Here is a 14689-nt window from a genome sequence, read left to right on the forward strand (position 1 = left end):
AGATATTCCATGCAAATGGAAATCAACAGAAAGCTGGAGTAGCAATACTCGTATCATATTAAATAGACTTTAAAATAAACAATATTACAAGAGACAAGGAAGAGCACTATATAATGATCAAGGGATCAATCAAAGAATATATAACAATTATAAATATACATACACCCGGCATCATAGGAGCACCACAATACATAAGGCAGATGCTAACAGATCTAAAAGAGGAAAATGACAGTAACACAATAATAGTGGGGGACTTTAACACCTCATTTACACCAATAGGCAGATCATCCAGACAGAAATTTAATAAGGAAACACAAGCTTTAAATGACTCAATAGACCAGACAGATTTAATTGATATTTAGAGGACATTCCATCTGAAAACAGCAGATTACACTTTCTTCTCAAGTACACACAGCACATTCCCCAGGATAGATCACATCTTGGGTCACAAATCAAGCCTTGGTAAATTTAAGAAAATTGAAATTATATCAAGCATCTTTTCTGAACAAAACGTTATGAGATTAGAAGTAAATTACAGGGAACAAAACATAAAAAACACAAACACATGGAGGCTAAAAGATACATTACTAAATAACCAAGAGATCACTGAAGAAATCAAAGAGGAAATCAAAAAATACCTGGAGACAAATGACCTCGAAAACATGATGATCCAAATCCTATGGGATGCAGCAGAAGCAGTTCTAAGAGGGAAGTTTATTGCAATACAATCCTACCTTAAAAAACAAGAAAAATATGAAATAAACAATCTAACCTTGCACCTAAAGGAACTAGAGAAAGAAGAACAAACAAAACCAAAAGTTAGTAGAAGGAAAGAAATCATAATGGTCAGAGCAGAAATAAATGAAATAGAGACAAAGAAAACAATAACAAAGATCAATAAAACTAAAAGCTGGTTCTTTGAGAAGATAAAGTTAATAAACCTTTAGCCAGACTCATCCAGAAAAAGAGGGAGAGGACTCAAGTCATTAAAATTAGAAATAAAAAAGGAGAAGTTACAATGGACACCACAGAAATACAAAGCAGCATAAGAGACCACTACAAGCAACTCTACACCAATGAAATGGGCAAGTTGGAAGAAATGGGCAAATTCTTAGAAAGGTATAACCTTCCAATACTGAACCAGGAAGAAACAGAAAATATGAACAGACAAATCACAAGTAACGAAATTGAAACTGTGATTAAAAATCTTTCAGCAAACAAAAGTCTAGGACCCGATGGCTTCACAGGTGAATTCTATCAAACACTCAGAGAAGAGTGAACACCCATCCTTCTCAAACTCTTCCAAAAAACTGCAGAGGAAGGAACACTCCCAAACTCATTCTATGAGGCCACCATCACCCTGATACCAAAATCAGACAAAGATGTCACAAAGAAAGAAAAATACAGGCCAATATCACTGATGAATATAGATGCAAAATCCTCAACAAAATACTAGCAAACAGAATTCAACAACACATTAAAAAGATCATACACCATGATCAAGTGGGATTTATCCCAGGGATGCAAGGATTCCACAATATGCACAAATCAATCAATGTGATACACCATATTAACAAATTGAAGAAGAAAAACCATATGATCATATCAATAGATGCAGAAAAAGCTTCTGACAAAATTCAACATCAATTTCTGATAAAAACTCTCCCGAAAGAGGACAGAGAGGGAACCTACCTCAACATAATAAAGACCATATATGACAAACCCACAGCCAACATCATTCTCAATGGTGAAAAACTGAAAGCATCTCCTCAAAGATCAGGAACAAGGCAAGGATGTCCACTCTCATCACTATTATTCAACATAGTTTTGGAAGTCCCAGCTATTGCAATCAGAGAAGAAAAAGAAATTTTAAAACTACAAATTGGAAAAGAAGAAGTAAAAGTGTCACTGTTTGCAGGTGACATGATACTATACAAGATAATCCTAAAGAGGCCACCAGAAAACTACTAGAGCTAATCAATGAACTTGGTAAAGTTGCAGGATATAAAATTAATGCACAGAAATCTCTTGCATTCCTATATACTAACAAGGAAAGATCAGAAAGAGAAATTAGGGAAACAATCCCATTCACCATTGCAAGAAAAAGAATAAAATACCTAGGAATAAACTTACCTAAGGAGGTAAAGACCTGTACTCAGAAAACTATAAGACACAGATGAAAGAAATCAAAGATGACACAAACAGATGGAGAGATATACCATCTCCTTGGATTGGAAGAATCAGTATTGTGAAAATGACTATACTATCCAAAGCAATCTACAGATTCAATGCAATCCCTATCAAATTACCAATGGCATTCTTTTTACAGAACAAGAACAAAAAATCTTAAAATTCATAGGGAGACAGAAAAGACCCCAAATAGCCAAAGCAGTCTTGAGGGAAAAAAAATGGAGCTGGAGGAATCAGACTCCCTGACCTCAGACTATACTACAAAGCTACAATAATTGAGACAATATGTTACTCACACGAAAACAGAAATATAGATCAATGGAACATGATAGAAAGCCCAGAGATAAACCCATGCACCTATGGTCAAATAATCTATGACAAAGGAGGCAATGATATACAATGGAGAAGAGAGAGTCTCTTCAGTAAGTGGTGCTGAAGATGGCCAAGAATCACATGAAAAGCTGCTCAACATCACTAATTATTAGAGAAATATAAATCAAAACTATCATGAAGTATCACCTCACGCTGATTAGAATGGGAATCATCAGAAAATCTACAAACAACAAATGCTGGAGAGGGTGTGAAGAAAAGCGAACCCTATTGCACTCTTGGTGGGAATGTAAATTGATACAGCCACTATGGAGAACAGTATGGAGGTTCCATAAAAAACTAAAAATAGAATTACCATATGACCCAGCAATCCCACTACTGGGCATATACCCTGAGAAAACCATAATTCAAAAAGAGTCATGTACCACAATGTTCATTGCAGCTCTATTTACAATAGCCAGGACATGGAAGCAACCTAAGTGTCCATCGACAGATGAATGGATAGAGAAGATGTGGCACATATATACAATGGAATATTACTCAGCCATAAAAAGAAATGGAATTGAGTTATTTGTAGTGAGGTGGATAGACCTAGAGACTGTCATACAGAGTAAAGTAAGTCAGAAAGAGAAAAATAAATACCCTATGCTAACACATATACATGGAATCTAAAAAAAAAAAAAAAAAAAAAAAAGTTCTGAAGAACCAAAGGGCAGGACAGGAATAAAGACGCAGAGGTAGATAATGAACTTCAGGACATGCGGAAGGATAAGGGTAAGCTGGGATGAAGTGAGAGAGTGGCATGGACATATATACACTACCAAATGTAAAATAGATAGCTAGTGGGAAGCAGCCGCATAGCACAGAAGATCAACTCTGTGCTTCCGACCGCCTAGAGAGGTGGGATAGGGAGGGTTGGAGGGAGACACAAGAGGGAGGAGATATGGGGATACATGTATATGTATAAGTGATTCACTTTGTTATAAAGCAGAAACTAACACACCATAGTAAAGCAGTTATACTCCAATAAAAATGTTAAAAAGAAAAAAACATTAAAATCTGCCATTGTGGAGAGAAACAGATAAATACAATTTAAAAATAAATCTATTATAAAATTAAAACAAACAAAAAAACAACCAACAATAACAACAACAAAAAGACACGTTCACGTGCATCCCAATGTTCACTGAAGCACTGTTTACAGTAGCCAGGTCATGGAAGCAACCTACATGCCCATCGACAGACAAATGGATAAAGAAGATGTGGCACATATATACAGTGGAATATTACTCAGCCATAAAAAGGAGCGAAATTGGATCATTTGTAGAGACGTGGATGGACCTAGAGACTCATACAGAGTGAAGTAAGTCAGAAAGAGAAAAACAAATATCATATGTTAATGCATATGTGTGGAATCTAGGAAAATGGTACAGATGAACCACTTTGCAAGGCAGAGATAGAGACACAGATGTAGAGACCAAACATATGGACACCAGAGTGGGGGAAGAGGGGTTGGGGGTGGTGGTGGTGGGATGAATTGGGAGATTGGGATTGACATATAAACATTAATATGTATAAAATAGATAACTAATAAGAACCTTCTGTATAAAAATTGAATAAATAAAATTAAATTAAAAAATACAAAGACCTACTGTATAACACAAGGAACTATATTCAGTATCATGTAATAACCTATAATGGAAATGAATCTGAAAATATATATACATACATGTATGTATGACTGAAACTCTTTGCTGTATACCTGTAACTAACATTGTAAATTAACTATACTTCAATTTAAAAGATTGGTTAATAAAAAAAAAAAGTTAACATATTTGAAAAAAAAAAGATTTCAGAAATGAAGCCATTCCTCTGTGGTCAAATTCCTAAACATGATCACAGGATTGGATTATGGACAAGGAGTGGAACTGAAGGTCTTTAGAAGGTAAAGAAACACTGAGGCTATAGCCTTAGCTTTGTTATGCAGGAAACTGAAATTGTTCAAGATGATACTACCAGGCCGAGCGGACGGCAACAGGATGAGTTAATTGTCTCAGTGTTTGAAGACCACCGCTCACTGCTGAGTGCATGGGAAGCCCATACAAGGAAAATGAGAGGTCTGAAAATGCATACAGTGGTCCATGACATGGGAAAGTTTCATGTGCAAGAAGATGAAAAGGTGTTTTAAAAAAAGCTATTTAAGAGAGGGGGAAGATGGCAGAAGAGTAAGACACAGAGATCACCTTCCTCCCCACAGATACATAAGAAATACATCTACACATGGAACAACTCCTACAGAACACCTACTGAATGCTGGCAGAAGACCTCAGACCTCCCAAAAGGCAAGAAAGTCCCCACGTACCTGGGTAGGGCAAAAGAAAAAAGAATAAACGGAGACAAAATAATAGGGATGGGACCTGCACCAGTGGGAAGGAGCTGTGAAGGAGGAAAGGTTTGCACACACTAGGAGCCCCTTCATGGGCGGAGACTGTGGGTGCCGGAGGGGGGAGCCACAGAGGAGAGCGCAGCAACAAGGGTGTGGAGGGCAAAGCAGAGAGATTCCCGCACAGAGGATCGGTGCAGACCGGCACTCACCAGTCCGAGAGGCTTGTCTGCTCACCCACCGGGGCGGGCAGGGGGTGGGAGCTGAGGCCGGGGCTTTGGTCTGATTGCAGTGAGAGGACTGGTGGTGTGAACACAGGCTGCAGGGGGCTAGTGCACCACGGCTAGCCGGGAGAGAGTCAGGGAAAAGTCTGGACCTGCTGAAGAGGCAAGAGACATTTTCTTCCCTCATTTTTCCTGGTGCGTGAGGAGAGGGAATTAAAAGCGCTGCTTAAAGGAGCTCCAAAGATGGGCGCGAGCCACGGCTAACAGCGTGGGCCCCAGAGACGGGCATGAGACACTAAGGCGGCTGCTGCCACCACCAAGAAACCTGTGTGAGAGCACAGGTCACTATCCACACCTCCCCTCCTGGGAGCCTGTGCAGCCCGCCACTGCCAGGGTCCCGTGATCCAGGGACAACTTCCCCGAGAGAACGTATGGCGCCTCAGGCTGGTGCAATGTCACGCCGGCCGCTGCCGCCACAGGCTCACCCCACACTGCATACCCCTCCCTCCCACCGGCCTGAGTGAGCCAGAGCACCCGAATCAGCTGCCCCTTTAACCTCGTCCTGTCTGAGCGAAGAACAGATGTCCTTCAGTGACATACACGCAGAGGCGGGGCCAAATCCAAAGCTGAGCCCCGGGAGCTGTGCGAACAAAGAAGAGAAAGAGAAATCTCTCCCAGCAGCCTCAGGAGCAGCAGATTAAAGCTCCACAATCAACTTGAAGTACCCTGCATCTGTGGAATACATGAATAGACAACGAATCATCCCAAATTGAGGAGTTGGACTTTGAGAGCAAGATTTATTATTTTTTCCCCTTTGCTCTTTTTGTGAGTGAGTATGTGTATGATTCTGTGTGAGATTTTGTCTGTATAGCTTTGCTTTCACCATTTGTCCTAGGGTTCTGTCTGTCTGTTTTTTTTGTTTGTTTGTTTTTCTTAATAATTATTTTTTATTTTAATAACTTTATTTATTTTATCGCACTTTATTTTATCCTCTTTCTTTCTTTCTACTTTTTCTCCCTTTTATGGTGAGCCATGTGGATGAAAGGCTCTTGGTGCTGCAGCCAGGAGTCAGTGCTGTGCCTCTGAGGTGGGAGAGCCAACTTCAGGACACTGGTCCACAAGAAACCTCCCAGCTCCATGTAATATCAAACGGCAAAAATCTCCCAGATATCTTCATCTCAACACCAACACCCAGCTTCACTCAACGACCAGCAAGCTACAGTGCTGGACACCTTATGCCAAACAACTAGCAACATATGAACACAACCCCACCCATTAGCAGAGACGTTGCCTAAAATCATAATAAGGCCACAGACATCCCAAAACACACCACCAGACGTGGACTTGCCCACCAGAAAGACAAGATCCTGCCTCATCCACCAGAACACAGGCACGAGTCCCCTCCACCAGGAAGCCTACACAACCCATTGAACCAACTTTAGCCACTGGGGACAGACACCAAAAACAACGGGAACTACGAACCTGCAGCCTGCAAAAAGGAGACCGCAAACACAGTAAGATAAGCAAAATGAGAAGACAGAAAAACACACAGCAGATGAAGGAGCAAGATAAAAACCCACCAGACCTAACAAGTGAAGAGGAAATAGGCAGTCTACCTGAAAGAGAATTCAGAATAATGATAGTAAAGATGATCCAAAATCTTGGAAATAGAATAGAGAAAATGCAAGAAACATTTAACAATTAGACCTAGAAGGACTAAAGATGAAACAAGCAACAATGAACAACACAATAAATGAAATAAAAAATACTCTAGAAGGGATCAACAGCAGAATAACTGAGGCAGAAGAACGGATAAGTGACATGGAAGATAAAATAGTGGAAATAACTATTGCAGAGCAGAATAAAGAAAAAAGAATGAAAAGAACTGAGGACAGTCTCAGAGACCTCTGGGACAACATTAAATGCACCAACATTCAAATTATAGGGGTCCCAGAAGAAGAAGAGAAAAAGAAAGGGACTGAGAAAATATTTGTAGAGATTATAGTTGAAAACATCCCTAATATGGGAAAGGAAATAGTTAATCAAGTCCAGGAACCACAGAGAGCCCCATACAGGGTAAATCCAAGGAGAAACATGCCAAGACATATATTAATTGAACTGTCAAAAATTTAGTACAAAGAAAACATATTAAAAGCAGCAAGGGAAAAACAACAAATAACACACAAGGGAATCCCCATAAGGTTAACAGTTGATCTCTCAGCAGAAACTCTGCAAGCCAGAAGGGACTGGCAGGGCATATTTAAAGTGATGAAGGAGAAAAACCTGCAACCAAGATTACTCTACCCAGCAAGGATCTCATTCAGATTTGATAGAGAAATTAAAACGTTTACAGACAAGCAAAAGCTGAGAGAGTTCAGCACCACCAAACCAGGTTTACAACAAATGCTAAAGGAACTTCTCTAGGCAAGAAACACAACAGAAGGAAAAGACCTACAATAACGAACCCAAAACAATTAAGAAAATGGGAATAGGAACATACATAACGGTAATTACCTTAAATGTAAATGGACTAAATGCTCCCACCAAAAGACACAGATTGGCTGAATGGATACAAAAACAAGACCCATATATATGCTGTCTACAAGAGACCCACTTCAGACCTAGAGACACATACAGACTGAAAGTAAGGGGATGGAAAAAGATATTCCATGCAAATGGAAATCAAAAGAAAGCTGGAGTAGCAATTCTCATATCAGACAAAATAGATTTTAAAATAAAGACTATTAGAAGAGACAAAAAAAGGACACTGCATAATGATCAAGGGATCGATCCAAGAAGGAGATATAACAATTGTAAATATTTATGCACCCAACATTGGAGCACATCAGTACATAAGGCAAATACTAACATCCATAAAAGGGGAAATCAACAGTAACACACTCATAGTAGGGGACTTCAACATCCCACTTTCACCAATGGACAGATCATCCAAAATGAAAATAAATAAGGAAACACAAGCTTTAAATGATACATTAAACAAGATGGACTTAATTGATATTTATAGGACATTCCATCCAAAAACAACAGAATACACATTTTTCTCAAGTGCTCATGGAACATTCTCCAGGATAGATCATATCCTGGGTCACAAATCAAGCCTTGGTAAATTTAAGAAAATTGAAATTGTATCAAGTATCTTTTCCGACCACAACACTATGAGACTAGATATCAATTACAGGGAAAGATCTGTAAAAAATACAAACACATGGAGGCTAAACGTTACACTACTTAATAACGAAGTGATCACTGAAGAAATCAAAGAGGAAATCAAAAAATTACCTAGAAACAAATGACAATGGAGACACGAGGACCCAAAACCTATGGGATGCAGCAAAAGAAGTTCTAAGAGGGAAGTTTATAGCAATACAATCCTACCTTAAGAAACAGGAAACATCTCGAATAAACAACCTAACCTTACACCTAAAGCAATTAGAGAAAGAAGAACAAAAAAACCCCAAAGTTAGCAGAACGAAAGAAATCATAAATATCAGATCAGAAATAAATGAAAAAGAAATGAAGGAAACGATAGCAAAGATCAATAAAACTAAAAGCTGGTTCTTTGAGAAGATAAACAGAATTGATAAACCATTAGCCAGACTCATCAAGAAAAAAAGGGAGAACACTCAAATCAATAGAATTAGAAACGAAAAAGGAGAAGGAACAACTGACACTGCAGAAATACAAAGGATCATGAGAGATTACTACAAGCAACTCCATGCCAATAAAATGAACAACCTGGAAGAAATAGACAAATTCTAAAAATGCACAACCTGCCGAGACTGAACCAGGAAGAAATAGAAAATATGAACAGACCAATCACAAGCACTGAAATTGAAACTGTGATTAAAAATCTTCCAACAAACAAAAGCCCAGGACCAGATGGCTTCACAGGCGAATTCTATCAAACATTTAGAGAAGAGCTAACACCTATCCTTCTCAAACTCTTCCAAAATATAGCAGAGGGAGGAACACTCCCAAACTCATTCTCTGAGGCCACCATCACCCTGATACCAAAACCAGACAAGGATGTCACAAAGAAAGAAAACTACAGGCCAATATCACTGATGAACATATATGCAAAAATCCTCAACAATATACTAGCAAACAGAATCCAACAGCACATTAAAAGGATTATACACCATGATCAAGTGGGGTTTATTCCAGGAATGCAGTGATTCTTCAATATACGCAAATCAATCAATGTGATATACCATATTAACAAATTGAAGGAGAAAAACCATATGGTCATCTCAATAGATGCAGGGAAAGCTTTCGACAAAATTCAACACCCATGTATGATAAAAAAAAAAACCCAGAAAGTAGGCGTAGAGGGAACTAACCTCCACATAATAAACGCCATATATGACAAACCCACAGCCAACATCATCTTCAATGGTGAAAAACTGAAAGCATTTCCACTAAGATCAGGAACAAGACAAGGTTGTCCACTCTCACCACTCTTATTCAACATAGTTTTGGAAGTTTTAGCCAAAGCAATCAGAGAAGAAAAGGAAATAAAAGGAATCCCAATCGGAAAAGAAGAAGTAAAGCTGTCACTGTTTGCAGATGACATGATACTATACATAGAGAATCCTAAAGATGGTACCAGAAAACTCCTAGAGCTAATCAATGAATTTGGTAAAGTAGCAGGATACAAAATTAATGCACAGAAATCTCTGGCATTCCTATATACTAATGATGAAAAATCTGAAAATGAAATCAAGAAAACACTCCCATTTACCATTTCAACAAAAAGAATAAAATATCTAGGAATAAACCTACCTAAGGAGACAAAAGACCTGTATGCAGAAAATTATAAGACACTGATGAAAGAAATTAAAGATGATACAAATAGATGGAGAGATGTATCATGTTCTTGGATTGGAAGAATCAACATTGTGAAAATGACTCTACTACCCAAAGCAATCTACAGATTCAATGCAATCCCTATCAAACTACCACTGGCATTTTTCACAGAACAAGAACAAAAGATTGCACAATTTGTATGGAAACACAAAAGACCCCGAATAGCCAAATCAATCTTGAGAACGAAAAATGGAGCTGGACGAATCAGGCTCCCTGACTTCAGACTATACTACAAAGCTACAGTAATCAAGACAGTATGGTACTGGCACAAAAACAGAAAGATAGATCAATGGAACAGGATAGAAAGCTCAGAGATAAACCCACACACATATGGTCACCTTATCTTTGATAAAGGAGGCAGGAATGTACAGTGGAGAAAGGACAGTCTCTTCAGTAAGTGGTGCTGGGAAAACTGGACAGGGACATGTAAAAGTATGAGATTAGATCACTCCCTAACACCATACACAAAAATAAGCTCAAAATGGATTAAAGACCTAAATGTAAGGCCAGAAACTATCAAACTCTTAGAGGAAAACATAGACAGAACACTCTATGACATAAATCACAGCACGATCCTTTTTGACCCACCTCCTAGAGAAATGGAAATAAAAACAAAAATAAACAAATTGGCCCTAATGAAACTTCAAAGCTTTGTCACAGCAAAGGAAACATTAAACAAGACCAAAAGACAACCCTCAAAATGGGAGAAAATATTTGCAAATGAAGCAACTGACAAAAGATTAATCTCCAAACTTTACAAGCAGCTCATGCAGCTCAATAACAAAAAAACAACAACCCAATCCAAAAATGCGCAGAAGACCTAAGTAGACATTTCTCCAAAGAAGATATACAGTTTGCCAACAAACACATGAAAGAATGCTCAACATCATTAATCATTAGAGAAATGCAAATAAAAACTACAATGAGATATCTTCTCACACCGGTCAGAATGGCCATCATCAAAAAATCTAGAAACAATAAATGCTGGAGAGGGTGTGGAGAAAAGGGAACACTCTTGCACTGCTGGTGGGAATGTGAATTGTTACAGCCACTATGGAGAACAGTATGGAGGTTCCTTAAAAAACTACAAATAGGGCTTCCCTGGTGGCGCAGTGGTTGAGAGTCCACCTGCCGATGCAGGGGACACAGGTTCGTGCCCCAGTCCAGGAAGATCCCACATGCGGCGGAGTGGCTAGGCCCGTGAGCCATGGGCGCTGAGCCTGCACGTCCGGAGACTGTGCTCCGCAATGGGAGAGGCCACAACAGTGAGAGGCCTGCGTACCGCAAAAAAAAATAATAATAAAATAAAACTACAAATAGAACTACCATATGATCCAGCAGTCCCACTACGGGGCATATACCCTGAGAAAACCATAATTCAAAAAGAGTCATGTACCAAAATGTTCACTGCTGCTCTATTTACAATAGCCAGGACATGGAAGCAACCTAAGTGTCCATCATCAGATGAATGGATAAAGAAGGTGTGGCACATATATACAATGAATCATTACTCAGCCATAAAAAGAAACGAAATTGAGTTATTTGTAGTGAGTTGGATAGACTTAGAGTCTGTCATACAGAGTGAAGTAAGTCAGAAAAAGAAAGACAAATACCATATGCTAACACATATATATGGAATCTAAGAAAAAAAAAATGTCATGAAGAACCTAAGGGTAAGACGGGAATAAAGACACAGACTTACTAGAGAATGGACTTGAAGATACAGGGAGGGGGAAGGGTAAACTGGGACAAAGTGAGAATGGCATGGACATATATACAGTACCAAACGTAGAATAGATAGCTAGTGGGAAGCAGCCACATAGCACAGGGAGATCAGCTCGGTGTTTTGTGACCACCTAGAGGGGTGGGATAGGGAGGGTGGGAGGGAGGGAGACGCAAGAAGGAAGAGATATGGGAACATATGTATATGTATAACTGATTCACTTTGTTATAAAGCAGAAACTAACACACCATTGTAAAGCAACTATACTCCAATAAAGATGTAAAAAATAAAAAGATATTTAGGATACAGGTGATTTGCAGAGTTAACAATTGAAGGATTGCTGTAGGTAATAAATACAGGTAAAGAAGAGCATATCAGGGCTTCCCCCGTGGCGCAGTGGTTGAGAGTCCGCCTGCCGATGCATGGGACACGAGTTCGTGCCCCGTTCCAGGAAGATCCCACGTGCCGTGGAGCGGCTAGGCCTGTGAGCCATGGCCACTGAGCCTGCGCGTCCGGAGCCTGTGCTCCGCAATGGGAGAAGCCACAACAGTGAGAGGCCCGTGTACCCCCCCACCAAAAAAAGAAGAGCATATCAAAATGTGAGGTGGGACCTGGGATTAGTGCCTTTGTGTGGAGGAGATGGGAATCCTATATTTGGGCAGAACTTAGATGATAAGGATAGAAGGTCTGTACACAACTAAGTAGTCTCTGGTTCCAACTGGTGCTAATCCAAGTGGTAGCAAGCCCTGGTCCCTATAGGCCACTATCTTGTCCCTTGAGTAGCATCACATTTGGCATATTGGAAGCTCCATTTCCTATTTACTCTGTGCTTACAAATGCAGTAACATATATGTTACTATCTTCGACCCCTTTAAGTCTCTCATTCTATTCCATTAATTCACAAATCTAGAGTCAAAATTAAGAAGGAAAATTCAACTTGTGCTGAATGCAAAATTCACAAAAGCAAAATATATTTATTACTTTTGTGTATGTATGAATATACTGTGCCTTTTACTCGATTAGACCCATCCACGCATTCTGCAGACAGCACCAACGAGAGAGAGCTCTGTGCATCATCCAGGTTTGTTCTCAGCCAAGGGTCTATGTCCTCTTGTCTTGTTGTGCCCTTGTCCTTGACCCATTCCTTGCCTCTAACTCCACTCCTGAGTTTGTCTAGTCCCTGACCTTTTAGATTTCACCTTCCACTCCAGACCCTAAATTTATTCCTTAGAACTGGTGACCGATTTAGCATATTTAGTATGCTCTTTTGTGTTTCCATCTCCAGTGTGATTTTATGCTGATCTTTGTCTACATGTGTTTATGGATGCACACACACTAAGTAACTACCCTCTAGATCAAATCTGCTAATAGGCATTCACCTAGCCAAAGTGGTCAGAGTTAAACACTTCACCATCCTAAAGGATTAATAACGAAGTCTCCTTCATCCCTAATCTAATCATTCATATTTGACATTATATTCCCTCAACACTCTGCTCTTTTCTAAGTGAGGATCTGTTAATCTGGTAATGCAATATAATCCAGTCTGTCACTAGTTCAAGTGTGAAAGTGGAATTTCTCCTAAGAGTTAAATACATATTTTAATTTGGTCTTCTCTGGATTTTGTTATTTAAGTGTTAAAATTTCTGTTAAGTTGAGGGAGGACAAGTAATTTGGTAGTAAATGGGGACTCCGGGACTATTAAACCTTTCAGGATGGAGACCCACCCACTCGAAATACTGAGTGAATTTTTTGTTTTACCTGTTTCACCACTGAAGAAATCCACAGGCAGGAAAGCAGATGGGGAGTAGAAATAGTACAATGAGACACATGAAAACAAATCAACAGTATTGTTAAAAATAGGTGCTGTGCATTTGCAGCAACATGGGTGGACCTAGAGATTATCATACTAAGTGAAGTAAGTCAGACAGAGAAAGACAAATCTCATATACCTCTTGTATGTGGAATCTAAAAAAAAACAAAAACAGATACAAATGAACTTATTTACAAAACAGAAATAGATTCACAGACACAGAAAACAAACTTATAAGACTTAACTGCATGAGCACACTTTGTTGTCACCTTTCTACGAGTACTTACTTAGTTATCACCATTCCCTCATAAATAAATGGAGGAACAGAGAAGTTAAGTAACTTGCTCACAACACACAGGAAATAAATAATAGAGCAGGGCTCAAATTCAGGAATTTTTACTCAGAGGCTGCATTTTAATTCTTCTACCAATCTGCCTATAAAAGGGACAGTGAAAATGAGATACCTCCCAACTCCAGCCCCTGTTCCTTTGAGCAAGTGGGAGACATAATAGCAATATATCTGTTTATATTTCTCCTTGGGGGGAGCCCTACCATGAACTGGGAAGGGGACGGTGCCTTGTTGGTACTCAGATAAAATGTAGAAAAGAGTGAAAAATGACTACTAATAAAATTTAATCCCAGGAAATGCCAGTTGCCTGCCGTAAGTGGGTATAACTCCTCAGTATTAATGAAAGATAAACACTGAGCCTTCACAGGAAGCTACTTGGTTTGGGTTGCAATAATTTTTGACATTCAGGAAACTGGCAGTGCATACAGAAACATAAAGGACTTCTATTGTACTTCTCACTGGTGATAAAATATTCCAGAAATAAATATTTCACTTTGTTCCCTTCTTAGTCAAATTATCCTAGCTGCTTCAATAGATTTTTCTAGTATTTAGGGCAACCTGTCGTAACCTCAGTTGGAAGAAAATGAGAAAGACTCCCTATGTACAAGATAAGACAAATCTAATAGTTGTGTTTGCAAACATCAAATAGCAATGGGCTCAAGAAGTGTGGTGTAAAGCTATCAATTAATTTTGATGTAACTGTATGCACCTGTGAACAACTGCTTAATTAAAGAGGCAAACAAATCTCTCTCAATAATACCTCACATTACTTGCACTTATGTGACTGTCAATT

This window comes from Hyperoodon ampullatus (assembly GCF_949752795.1).
Source record: "Hyperoodon ampullatus genome assembly, chromosome: 16".
In the NCBI taxonomy this organism is placed as follows: Eukaryota; Metazoa; Chordata; class Mammalia; order Artiodactyla; family Ziphiidae; genus Hyperoodon; species Hyperoodon ampullatus.